General features: G+C 36.2%; 1 protein-coding gene across 2 annotated transcripts in view; it reads left to right on the top strand.

The window, feature by feature from the left end:
- The first annotated feature begins 1,956 nt into the window (after window positions 1-1,956).
- ndst2b (N-deacetylase/N-sulfotransferase (heparan glucosaminyl) 2b) overlaps window positions 1,957-13,401 on the top strand; it is a 67,464-nt gene continuing 56,019 nt past the window's right edge. The window contains exon 1 of one of the 2 annotated variants that reach the window (XM_039665209.2): window positions 1,957-2,129. The gene's annotated coding sequence lies outside the window, so the exon portion shown is untranslated. Of the gene's footprint in view, window positions 2,130-2,182; window positions 2,310-13,401 lie in introns of those variants that run through there. The other variant, XM_039665211.2, reaches the window with a different exon arrangement.

Below are 13,401 nucleotides of genomic sequence, written 5' to 3' on the forward strand. Positions count from 1 at the left end.
ATTTAAAAAGCTTTCAAGTGTTCAAATTTTAAATATTTACTAAGATATTTTTTGAATCTCACAATAATTTTAATATATAATTATAATAAGTTTAATATATATATATATATATATATATATATATAATATTATCATTTATTGGATACTTTCAATTGGGAGGTGGCTGTCCTGAACCCTAACCCCTAAATTTCAACTTTAAATTTTATCATGAAATTTTATGTGAAAAAAAAAGTGTCCCGCACATCATGTCACTACCGAAACAGTTGTGTTTTAGTCCATTGGCTGAGAATGATTTTAACCACACCCCTACCATTTTGATCAGGAAATATTCCTGTGTCCCTCTCTCTCATAGCGTCTCTTTCATTGTAGGTACTGTCATTTTGAGGGAAATGTGGTCAAAAGTCTGAAAATCTGTGTGTAACTTTAAGGAACTTTTTTGGGTGTTAATCCATAAAATGTAGTTTTTATGTGTGTACAACTGTTATGGTAACTACATGCTGGCTATCATCTTTGAACTAGGCTCAAAAGTGTCTAAAATTGTCACTACCGAAACATGTGGGGAAGTTTCGGTTATGTCGTCAATGAAATTTTGTTTTTGTGTGTGTACAACTGTTCAGAACTGTGTTAACCGTATGCTGATTATTTAAGATATAGGCACAAAATAAACTAAAATTGTCATTACCGAAACAATCATGACCGAAACATGTCATCATTGTCAACACATTGACATGTCATCACCACTTTATCATTTATTTGGGGAAATAAAGAATTTTTTAGTACAGTAATGCAAATCGTTAGTATTTTAGTATGTTTTAGTAGTGTGTTAGTATGTGAGTTAAAATTCTGTAGTGTGATGTCACTACCAAAACATTACTGTCACTACTGAAAATGTGCCGTCACATGGGATGTTTTGTCTAAAATAAAGTATTTTGTATTATCAACTAAGAAGATGTTATCATAGTGTTTGGTTCAATGTATATTCAAACTAATGAATCCTTAATTTTGAAATCAGTATGATCAACTTAATGCATTTTACAAAGAAAGATTGTTTTCTACAACAAATTGTATAAATTACACTTGAAATATTGTTAAAATTGTATTTGTTAATGATTTACCTGTGAAAACTTTTTTTAAAGTCAAAAAATATATGTACAAGGTAGATGTTAACAAAATATTTATGTCAATAATAGCCTTCTTGTTAAATTATTTCAGTAGTGACAAATTTGGGGAGAGGAGAAATATTCCCAAACTTTCTGAAAATACAATAATTACAGTAACTGCAAAATGACTAGAAATGTACCTTGGATATTATACAGTTTGCATAGGCCTACATACAAAATTTGGAAAAATATATAGCCTATTTTTTTCCAAGACGTTTCCAACTCTGTCTTTGAACCAATTCTTAGAATAACACATAGGCCTAGGCCTATATATAGCCTGCGTATAAATGAACTGTGACATAGTTAATCTGGTTAATTTCTTCCTCTTTTCTTTTTTTTTTCTGGTTAGTAGAAGTTTTGAATGTCTGGTAACTTAACTTAAATTTAGTAGCCAAATTGGCTGGTGGATGAAAAAGTTATTTCAAACCCTGTATATATACTGTAGGCTATGATAGGCTATAGCCAATAGAAGATCATTGTACACAGCATATTGGACACAAAGTGTGAGTCATCAATATTTTTGGTCTGTTCTGGGAAAGCTACATGTGCTAAAAGTGAGTTTTTGTTAACTATAGGCCTATATGCAGTCATATATGATTTTATTTACATTTATTTATTTTAAATTTGGTTTTAATGGATCACTTAAACAGATTATTTTTCGAATAGACGAATAGAATGTTTAGTTAGCCAACGGTAAAGAACCTAATGTAGGTACCATAGAGGTGGGTACCCTAACATGACAGGGGTGTAGTGCATGGATGAAGAGCTTAGAAGTTCGTGCTGTTTTGTAAAGAACCCTCCCCGCGTGCCCGTCAGCTGCTCTACTCTCGCGCATTCGGCGCGCGCTGAAGATGGCGGAGCAGCGCGAGCCAGCGGCGCAGGATGCGCTCACGAGACATCAAAGTTCTTTCTGTGGCGTCCAGTTGATTCGGATTCTCGTGACCGCTCTCAAAGCGGGCATTTAAAACGGTAAGCGGATGCGTGCTGAGTGCTGTGTTCTATGCGTGTTCCAAGGTGCTGTTGGCTTTTTCTGGAAACACACACACGCTGGTTTGGCGTTGACTTCAGTTGCAATGTGGCAGTCCGCTAGATGCAGAACATCTCGCCTTCAGCCTTGAGTTATGCACAAGGACTTGTTCTATGAGAGTGGTATGTACTAGTGGATTGTTTGTTTTGAAGACAAATCAGTGATTGTTTGCAAAGTTGCAGTGTTGACATTTTGCTTGAGAACATCAAATTCTCTGCAGTCAGTCAGTAGCCAACAATAGGTGGAAGAGACCTGTCAAAATGTTTGTCTTTAGAACGGGGTTAGTTTATTTTTAGTTTGTGTTAAGCTTTTATATCTTAATGGAAATCAAGGTTCTGTTGCACAGTTGCGTGCTGAAATGGGGCTGTTTATTTATTTATCTGTTGCAGAGATTGACCGATATTGCTTTTTTATGACAGAAAAAAATTGTTATTAATTGTCTGATAAAATTAGGCTACATAACCGATATTTATTGTTGACAATGATGATTCGACCACAAAAATAGATATTAAGAATGTTTTAAATAATAACAAGCCTAATGATCTAGATATTAGCAAAAATATTTTTTGTTTTGCATTCATTTAGCAAAAGATACACTTTTCTTACTTGAGGATAATTAGCTGTTATTTAAGTCATTGTGTCATTTTCCAAAAATCATAAATTAAGTTTAAATAAATTGTTTGTAGTCTACTATAGATACTCAACATAATGGTGGCATTTATCAGTAGCCTGATAAAAGAACCAATAATTGATTAAATTGAAAATTGTGAGTATCGTTTACAAAATATTGTTTAAACCAAACAGTCTACCTCAATTATAAAGAATCTTTTAGCACAGTTATCTCCATGTAATTCAACGCGCAAACAAACCTGTTGATGATGCTAAAACATTCAACCTGGAATTGTTTGCTGTGAGCATTTGGGGTGTTGCCAGTGCAGTCTGTGATATTCTGCCAAGGTGTGTGGGAAGTTTCTCTTGATGTGTTTATTTTGTCTGTGTTTTGCACTTCAAAAAAAATGTTTTAGAGGGAATAGACAAGTTAATGATATTTGTTGTCATTCTAACATAAGACTAAATGACATATTTTAAAGCACAAGGGCCTGCTTTCTTTTGAGATGCTTGTTCTACGTTGTGAGGGAATAACTGGACTGTATTATTAGGAAAGCATGTTTTATTGCCTGTGAATACTCACGATGGCTGTGCATCCGAGATCTGAACACATCTATTTCTGTGATTTTATACCATAGATTATGAGACTAATAAAAATGAAGTCTAATTTAATGTGCCACTGATAAGATGTTTGCTGTTTAAAGTAAAACGAAACTGGAGTGGAAAGACACAAAAGACTATCGAAGTTTTGAAAGAAATGATTACTGTTGCTGCTGGTTGACTGATGGCACATTTGAATTGAAATTATGAAAATCGTTTTTAGACGTTTTAGCTTCGACTCGGTAATTACATTCGGCAGCTATTGAAGTAGGAGAAGAGAGAAATAAAAGAGCGTCCGCCTCCTTTGAAATGAACCTATTAATGCCTCTCATTTGACTGAGGAACCCAATGAGTGCTGGTCAGAGAGCTGAAGATGAATTCTACTCATTGAGTGCCTCATTGATGTCCTTGATGAGTCAGATATAATTAAACATTGTTGCTCGTGGCCTTTATTCTCCAGACTGTAATTTGCTTCACGAAGAGCTTAATCAGTGCTCAATAAAAATGGAGCCAAACCTGTTTATGTCCTCACTGTGTAAATAGACCTACCTCGACTGCGCACGGCAGCCACCTCCTTCAATCTGTCATACTCTGGATGCATATCAATGCACGTATACTCTTATAAATTACTTTATTATTTTTTGTAATGCACTGCCATGCACATGAATGTTAGTCATCAGCTACTTGTGTCCATTTGACGTCAAGTGCAATGTGCAGATTTGTATTCATTCACAATAGTTAAGTCAACAAAGCTGTTTGTTTCGTTGTTAATGGTGCAAAACCTGCTTTCGCATATGAAAGCTAATGCTTTGTGCAAACCAAGGCCAAGGGTTGTAGTCATTCATTGTTTGATTTAGCTCTTGACTTTTAAGAAGCATCTCATGATTAGTGGCTGATAAGTTCTGTTTTTATGATGTAACTAAAATCTCGCCAGTGTTGCTAAGAGCAGGACTAATTGCTATATTTAATAGAATTGAACAAAGTGAGGTGTGTTTGCATTTAATTAATTCCAAATGCAATATTGTAGTACCCTCAGTGCGCCGTGTTATTGGCTGATAATACTTTATGCAATGCTTTTTCATTGCTGTTTTGGAGTTTGTTTTGTGCGTGGTGGTGTTCTGTTTGTGGTGTGGAATGCTCCAATGCCTGCTTTCAGGCCTATAACCAATATCTATATAGTGTTCCTACTTCAGTTCCCAAAGACTGAGTTGCTCATTGTGTCCCTGAATTCTCAGAGCTTTGATTTCAATTTTAATGTATGAACTTTAAGACATGTTTGTTGGATTCTGTCTCTCTGTTCTTAAAGGCAGTTTAATTCACTATTGCAGTAATTAATTCCAAAATTTATCCATGCCTATGGAAGCATCACACATAGGCCGTTTCAAAATATAGAGTACATGATTATGCTGTCCCCTAAGATTTCTTTTAGTTAAATTATACAAATGTTAACACAATGCACATACTGCTTATTAACATACTTGTATGAAATAGGTTGGTTGAATTAAAAATGGACTATTTTGCCCAATGCATTTTGTGGTATGCATCAATGCATTAATGTCTAAAGGTGCATTCACACCATGTTGGAATTACCATAATTAGGTTTCGCCTTGTAAAAAGCGTTCACGTCGTAGAACTCGAAAACCCGACTTATACCGCCTGACTGCTGCAGATTCATTTTGCCGTTGATAATGTTGACATAGAAACACATAACTCCGAGTCTGAAGAATGTCAATCGTTGTCATTGCATAATTATGATAATTGCAACATGTGTGAACACGGTATAACTCCTGGGTGTTTTGCTGCTTTTGTGGACATTAGACATTAGCATGTTGCTAAGCTAACAAACAACATGATGTCATAAAATATTGATTTAATCTGAACTAGGCAAGGCAAGTTTATTTATATAGCACATTTCATATACTATGGCAATTCAACGTACTTTACAGAAAGGAATTAAAATAATCACAAAATAAAAGCAAAGAAATTTAAAACAGTTATAAAAGAAATTAAGAGTGAAAAGATGATGCCTAGATAAACTTCTTATCTGGCAAAACACCTGTGTATCATATTTTTCACAACTCATTTTTACTCTGAGATTTTCCCCATGGTGATTAAACTGTGTCTGATTAAACCATGGTGGAAACACTTATTCATAATAATATAATAAAATATAATAATCTAATCTAATCTAATATAATATAATATAATATAAATTTATATATAGTGATCAGTGGTCCGTGATGAATTGTGTAAAGTTAATCACTCAAATTTCACAGATTGCTTTATGTAACAAAGACCAGCTGTAATACAGTACCATTTATAAACAGAAGAAAAGTGGTAGAAATGAATAATTTATCATTTTGAAATTCGATGTAGTTATTTGGGTTATTGGTCACAGAGCTCTTGCTTCAGTGTTATGTGTTTGACTCAAACATGTGATGTCCCATGCCCGACTCACTGGTATGAGCTTCAGAAAATCATCCAGAAGGTCTTTACTAGTCTGTATTTTAGTTCCCTGTTGTTTTCTGTAGGATATATTTTACTGTTTAAATTGGGATCTCTTGGTATTGTAAAGCCATTGTGTTTGTGTGGTTAGTTACTTGTAAATAATCCATTTGTTTTCTTATCTGACCTGCAAACCCCTCATGATGGAGCCGTCATGAGAATCTATGCTAGAACATTCACCTTTAAACCAGCAGGTGAAAATGTCAGTTCAGTTTGGAGGATCAAGATGCTAACAATAGAAGGCATGCAGTGGTAGCGTCTTGAAGTCTCATAGACAAGAACGTCCTGTCCCCAGGCAATAGTCACCAAGCCTTGTTAGCCGACAGTTTTAGCTCTCTCCCGGAGAAGGAAGTTAGGAATGGATGGTAGCAATGTTGAAAAACCCGGTAGGGGGGGATGGTGGCGGGCTGCTCCACGGGGAGCCAAGAGCTGTCTGGTCAGGGATCAAATTCTCGCACTGTTGGCTTGCTCGCATCCATAATTCATGTGCTTTTTTACTTGCAGAGGAAAATGGAAAATGTGCTGTGCTTTTTCCTCCAACTCTCTCCTGCTCTCTCACTCTTGCATTTGCTTTTGTCTTTTCATTTGATCAAACTATTCTCTCTGACATGAAAGAGTCAAAGCAGGCTTTAAATCCATATAGATTTTTGGGTTTGTTGGATTTTCATATGCCCGTATTCATTCTTGTGGCTCTCTGCTGACTTATTTTCCTTCACATTGCACACTAACATGCTTTCATATTGGTTAGGGATTTTCAAAACTATAGATTTTCAAGATAGGCTATAGCTTGTGAGTTGCATGAGTGACCAGTGGACTAATCACCTGGCCCTGAATGCACAGGTAATTTCTTACGACTGTTTTTAACCTTCCATGGTGTTTAAAAACGCAATGTTTGTGGTGGGATGTTCAAAAAGAGCAAGCACAAGTAGCTCTTTTTACCCCAAGTACCTTGGAGTTTAGGTGTGTTTACATCACACCATGTCTGAATTACCGTAATTACTAAATTTCGATTTGTAAGTGTCTACATCCTCGTAGAACTCATAACTTCAACTTTCTGAGAGCTCTGCACTCAAAATGGCATGGCTTCAGCATTAAAATGTAATTAAGTTATTATTTCAAAATTTTTCTGTTTAATAATTCATATAGTTTGACTTAATGCAAGAATAATCTGAAGGTCTTACGGACGTGAACAGATCCAACTAGAATGTCAGGTTGTCATCTAGTAATCGCACCTCGATTGTTTGATTTTGCTTCATTCACACTGCCAGAGATTTTCCGGAATCTACTTTCACACACATCCCGTAAAGATCCCATAAAGGCCTAACGTCGGTATGTGACGTGTAACGTACGCGTCGAAGACATGTTGTAGGACAACAGCGGAAGTGTTTGCATTGCTTTGAACAACATGCCAGCTGATCAGGTATTAGATGTTGATATTCAAACTTTGTTGTTTATGTACAATATGTTTCGTTATTTTTTTTTTCAATTATGGCTTCTTTTCAACATGTGATTTCGATAAGGAATACACAGGGCGTGTTCCGGGACTGATTCCGGGAGGTCCTCATCCTGGCGTCAATCCTTGGACATATTTGCGTTAGGCACTAGAAATTTTACAGCAATTTCCCGGGATCAGCGCGCTGTGTGAAAGGGGCTTATATTTCCTGTTAGATGTTACATAGACATTTAGAAAATGTCTTTAAGATGTTTATGATGTAGAATGTATGTAAAACTGCTATTTCTGAGACGTTTTTCCATGTGAAGCGCACTTTAGCAGACATCTTAGAGACGTACCTGTGCTATCTGGGACATATATCTGGAATACAATTAGTTTTACACACAGATGAAAGCCAGGGCCTTATTTGCATCACTTATCTTTTTTTTTGAAGGGATTTATGGCATCAAGATGTTTAAGCTCCCACAAAATTAGATGTTATGTGTCCTAGAAACTACCTTGTCAGATGCAGAGTCTGCATTGAGCACAGCAGGGAATGTATTTTCCTCTCCAAAATCTGTTAACTCTGATAAATCCATTTTCATTCACTTCAATGGTTTTAAGTTGGCAGCGAAATCGTTTTTTCCCCTGCTTTTTATCAAATCGATTACCCATTCAGGCTTGTTTGACCAGCTGAAATAGCTAACATGGCCATCTGCTTATAATTGTCATAATAATGGTCACACACCGAATGTGAGAACTGGATGTGCGAGACTAATTCCAAGTTAGTGCGAGACTAACTTGGAAATACTGTAGTTGTATTTATATATATTTTTTTTTACAAAAGCTACGTATAAATTACAATCATGTCAATGTTTCATTTTAAAATGAATATTATTTTGATAAGCACATATCTGCTGCAGAAAACAAGATCATTGCATGCTTTGGTTTTCTCTGTGGCTCTCACAGCAGGTTCCGAGAAATGTTCACATTTGGAAGATGAAAATTGAGGGAGTATTTTGAAAGCCTACACAAACATCTTCCCTTAACAATATTGCTTGCTTATGCGACTAGTCAGTGGCAACATTTAGGTTTAAACGTCAATGAAATTAGTTACACACGGCAAGTAAACCCCAGCAGAGCGTCATAGTCAGAGATCAGACTGGATTGGGATCGCTAATGGAGACCGTACTGTATGTTATTTACTAAAAATGTTTTCCTCATAGACTTGCAGTTTACTTATATGCCTGATTAACTTATCAGTAAATAAATCTACTGTAGAACAGAATTCACTCTTCCTCTAACCCAGCTGAGTGGATTGATCTGACATCCCGGGTTACCTGTGAACATTTGACTTCCAATGCTCTCCAATTGTATTATTTTTACACTTAGTACACTTAAACAGTGTTGGGGAAGCTAACTTGAAACAAGCTGCAAATTTCTCAAAATGTAAAGCACTACAGTCAAACTATCATCATGAAACACTATAAAAAAAATAGTTAAGTTAACAACAAGCTGCTAAAAAAAACCAACACGATCTCATCAGCTTATTTGTAAGATGGTAAATTTGTACAATGATTTGTGTAAAAATGTACAGTTATTAGAAGAAAAGTATGAAGATCCACACCTAAACCTAACCTCCATAAGCAGATCGTACAAAATTGTGTGAATGAGAACATTCAAATTCATACGAATTAGCCACCAATTTGCCAATATCGAAATATGATAGTTAGGGCTGTCAAACGATTAATCGCGATTAATCGCATCCAAAAAAAAAAAAGTTTGTGTTTACATAATATTTGTTGGTGCACTGTATATAATTATTTTATATATTTAAATGCACACACACGCTTGTATATATTTAAGAAATAGTTTCAGGTATATAGATTTATCTATAATGTATATTATATATTTTATATATAAATCATATTTTTTCTTAAAAATACATGCATGTGTGTGTATTTATATATACAAAATAATTATAGCCTGCACATATTATTTAAACACAAACTTTTATGTTGGATGCGATTAATCGTTTGACAGCCCTAATGATAGTTATGATTTGCCATGAGAGTGTTGATGGAAGCATGGCTAACTATTGTGCGTTGAAGCTTTTTAGAGAGCAATATCCTTTAAAATATTTAACATTTGGATCTGATTTAGTTCTGCATTTAGAGCAGTCTTATCTTTCACAGAAAAAATGAGTTTCTCAAATAAGCTAATTGCATATAATAATTGGCTTCAATTTGAACTGATGAATTAGTATAAATCATCTATCTCGTAAACCTAGAAAGCAACTTACTTAGAAAGTGACTCAAATCAGTAAATCATTTTGAACCTGTTCATTTGCCATGTTTTCAATGAAAGGAAGTAAAAAGGATGATGCAAGTCTTTTTCTATTGCTTGCTATAGATGTGGATAATTGACCCCAATTGTATCCAGTTAGGTAGTTACCGAACAACGTCACTGCTCATTTGCATACATATGGATACTGCTTATCTTTGTTTATGGCCTGTGGTCAATTCGCCAACTCTCATTGAACCGAATGACTTCCAATGACTCATTCGCTGTCTATGTGAACACCCCTCGACATGGACGTATTCAGATGCTCTATTTTTGTTATTTCATTAACATTTGGATGTCATCTTTTGTTTAAAGCGCCCATTACAATGACCCATTTAGATCTGTTTTTCATTAACCGAATGGCCTTTCTGCATTCATCACTGTATGACACTCCGCCATCTACAAAAGCATTAGTTTATTTGTTTGGTTAGTCTGTGTGAATCTTCATTCCCTTAAAATGGCTGGGATTTAAATGACTGGAGGCTTTCTTCATGCCGGATTGCTTTCAGTCTTGCGTCATTTCCTTGTTATGTGCTTTGGACTGAAGGCACTTCAAAGACTGTCATCTTCATTCCATAAATGGAAATACCTCATTATGGTTTTTCATGTTTCTCAGCCATCATTTTTCTCACTCTGTTTTCTGTCAGAGAAATTTGTATAAATCAAGGATTAATCCATGATATATTGCAAAGGATGAAGCATTTGTTGTTGATTTTCTGTTTTTCCACAGTTAATCCAAATCGCTGTTATAAACGAAGATAGATGCACCCAGCCTCGTGGTCTATGTCAGTGCTGGTCACGTAATTCATTTACTCTCCGTTAGCCAGCACCAGAATCATAATTAGCTCAGTAATTCAGCATCAGGAGAGCTTGATCTTTGATGTCGTTTCTACATCATTGGACAGACTGATAACTCTAAAAATGTTAAACACTTTTTAAAATGTTATGATAGCACCATCTCCAATTTTTCTGATGTAACCAGAAGTCGAACATGCTCTTAAAATAACACGCTAAGAATTTTTGTTCTGGAACTCAAAAATATATATTAGGGTCAGTCAGTTCTCCCAGGGTGGCAAATCCTGTTTCACTGTGCCAGCTGCACTCCTGCATGTCTTCATCTCAAAGAGAAAGTTAACCCAGAAATAAATATTCTGTCATCATTTTCTCATTTCTCATTTCCTCATTTCTTTCTAGACCAGTATGTTTTTCTTTCTTCTGTGGAACACAAGTTTTTGAAGAAATGTCTGTTTCTGGAGCAATATATAAGTCAGATTTGTAATGACATGAGGGTGAGTATATTTCGATTTCCAATAGGGTCTGCCACTTAAAGGAGTAGTTCACTTTTCAAAAAACTTTTGCTGATAATTTACTCACCCCCATGTCATCCAAGATATCCATGTCTTTCTTTCTTCAGTCGAAAAGAAATTAAGGTTTTTGATGAAAACATTCCAGCATTTTTCTCCATTTCACTGGGCACCAAACGGTCCAAAAGACAGTTTCAATGGAAACTGCAAACTGTTCAAAGGGCTTTAAACGATTCCAGGCGATGAATAAGGGTCTTATCAAGCAAAACGATCGCTCATTTAATAAATAAGTAACAAAGTTTAAGTTTTATAAGCTCAACTAAATACTTTCTATTAAATTCAATTAAAACGTTAGTGACTCTCATGTTCGAACTCGTTCATCAAAATAAACAAATCTTTTTCTGCGTCAATTCGTTCGCTTCGTTCGTTGAATCAACCAAATGACTTGGAAAAAGATTTGTTCATTTTGATGAACTAATTCGAACATGAGTCACAAACGTGCGTCACAGAACAGAGCAAGACGAGCATTTGAGCTTATAAAACTTAAACTTTGTTATTTATTTATTAAATGAGCGATAGTTTCGCTTGATGAGACTCTTATTCATCATCTGGAATCGTTTAAAGCCCTTTGAACAGTTTGCAGTTTGCGCTGAAAGTGTCTTTTGGACCTTGAACCGTTTGGTTCCCATTGAAGTCCATTATATGGAGAAAAATCCTGGAATGTTTTCATCAAAAACATTAATTTCTTTTCGACTGAAGAAAGAAAGACATGGACATCTTGGATAACACGGGAGAGAGTAAATTATCAGCAAAAGTTTTTTCTAAAGTGAACTACTCCTTTAATAACTTAGTAATTGTCTTTTTTACAGGACTCTAATACAGTAGATCTCTTTCATGCAAACAGATGATATTTTGTTTTGCCGAGAACTTGAGCACGTGCCTAAGGGTCTGACCTCTGAACAGAGAGCAAACACTGATTATAGTGCTCCACAATACCGCTTTGCCTTGTTTTGAAGCAGTACTAGCCATTAATTACAAAGATGGAATGTATGAGGTGCATACATTTGCATAAATTTGCATATTTTATGCCATGGCAAAAAAAAAGTTGTACATGTAATTTGATGGATTGTTGAGCGTGCACACAGACCCAGGTTAAAGTGGAGTTCATTTTTAAAAGGTCACAAAATATTTATATTCTTAGCAAGCAAATGGTTTGGTGACTCACAGGCACCCATGAAGAAAGTTATCTGGTGAAAAAATAGAAAGAAACCCACACACACAAAAAAAGGCTCACTCCATTTTCACATTCAGCAGTGTTTGGCTGTGTAATAGGATACTCTACTTTTCTTTAGTCTTTCTGAATCCACAATGAGATTCGCTCTCTCGTGCTGCCTTTTGAGTAGCGGCATTAGCCGAGGGCTTTGTCGCTGCAGGATTGTGGGAAATGATATGCTTTGAATTCGAAGCAGGTGCTTTAGATTTTATTAAAAGGTCGGAGGAGGATAAATGCATTGTGGTCAACAGTTAGGTTAAAGGTTGTGTTCTCTGGTCACAATGGTTCCCCTATCATAATGGTTAAATGTGGAGGTTTGCAGCTGCGGGGCGTCCCACAGGGCCTCTAAATCCCCCTCGCCTGTACTTCGACTGAGCCGAGCATCTCTCAGAATACCAGTAATGCTCTGTCTGTCTCCTGGGGCGCAATCAACTGAAACTGGCCCGTAATCTCATAAAGAGAGTGAGAGAGAGTACTTCAAACCCAGCGTCATATTATGAAAATCTTCACCTGTGGTTTTTGGCATGGAGTCTCGCAGCCACGCTGTGCACGTGTCATAACAGCGGATACACCTTGTCATTCAGAGCTTTCAGCACTGTGAGAACAGAGTTCACTAGATAAATTATGCATGAGTTATGAACGTCCTCTGACTGTTGAAAAACAAGTTGTGCTTTCCAAAGAGATGTCTTGATTGTGTACTTCCCAACATTAACGATGTTGTCTAGGTCTTTGCCGCATCTGCTCCGGTTTGCCGTCTTTAGCCGTGTCCTCCTCCGCCCCACAGTAGTAATAACTCTTCTGCGAGCTGTAGTTGCTGTCAGTGACAGGATGGAAAGCTTGCCAGATTCAACCTCAGGCCTAGGTTATGGGAGGTCGTCCAAGAGCCGGTTTTCGATGGCATCTTTCCATAGGGCTCCACAAAGAAACTGATTAAAGGTTCTTCTGCACTGTGAGAAACAGGCGACAGGACTTGAGCTTAGGCCCGACAGCTGTTGTCAGCTGGTTTAATGAATTTCTTCAAGGCACAGAGGATAACTTTCTATGTTCTCTCTTTACTTTCAGCTTTTTTTTATGAGTATTTGAAGTTGATAATATAAGGAAGCATCTGCTATCCTTGGGGAAAAAAGTGGTCTTTAAACCAAGGCACT

The sequence above is a fragment of the Pimephales promelas genome, chromosome 17 (assembly GCF_988280905.1).
Source record: "Pimephales promelas chromosome 17, fPimPro1.hap1.1, whole genome shotgun sequence".
NCBI lineage: Eukaryota > Metazoa > Chordata > Actinopteri > Cypriniformes > Leuciscidae > Pimephales > Pimephales promelas.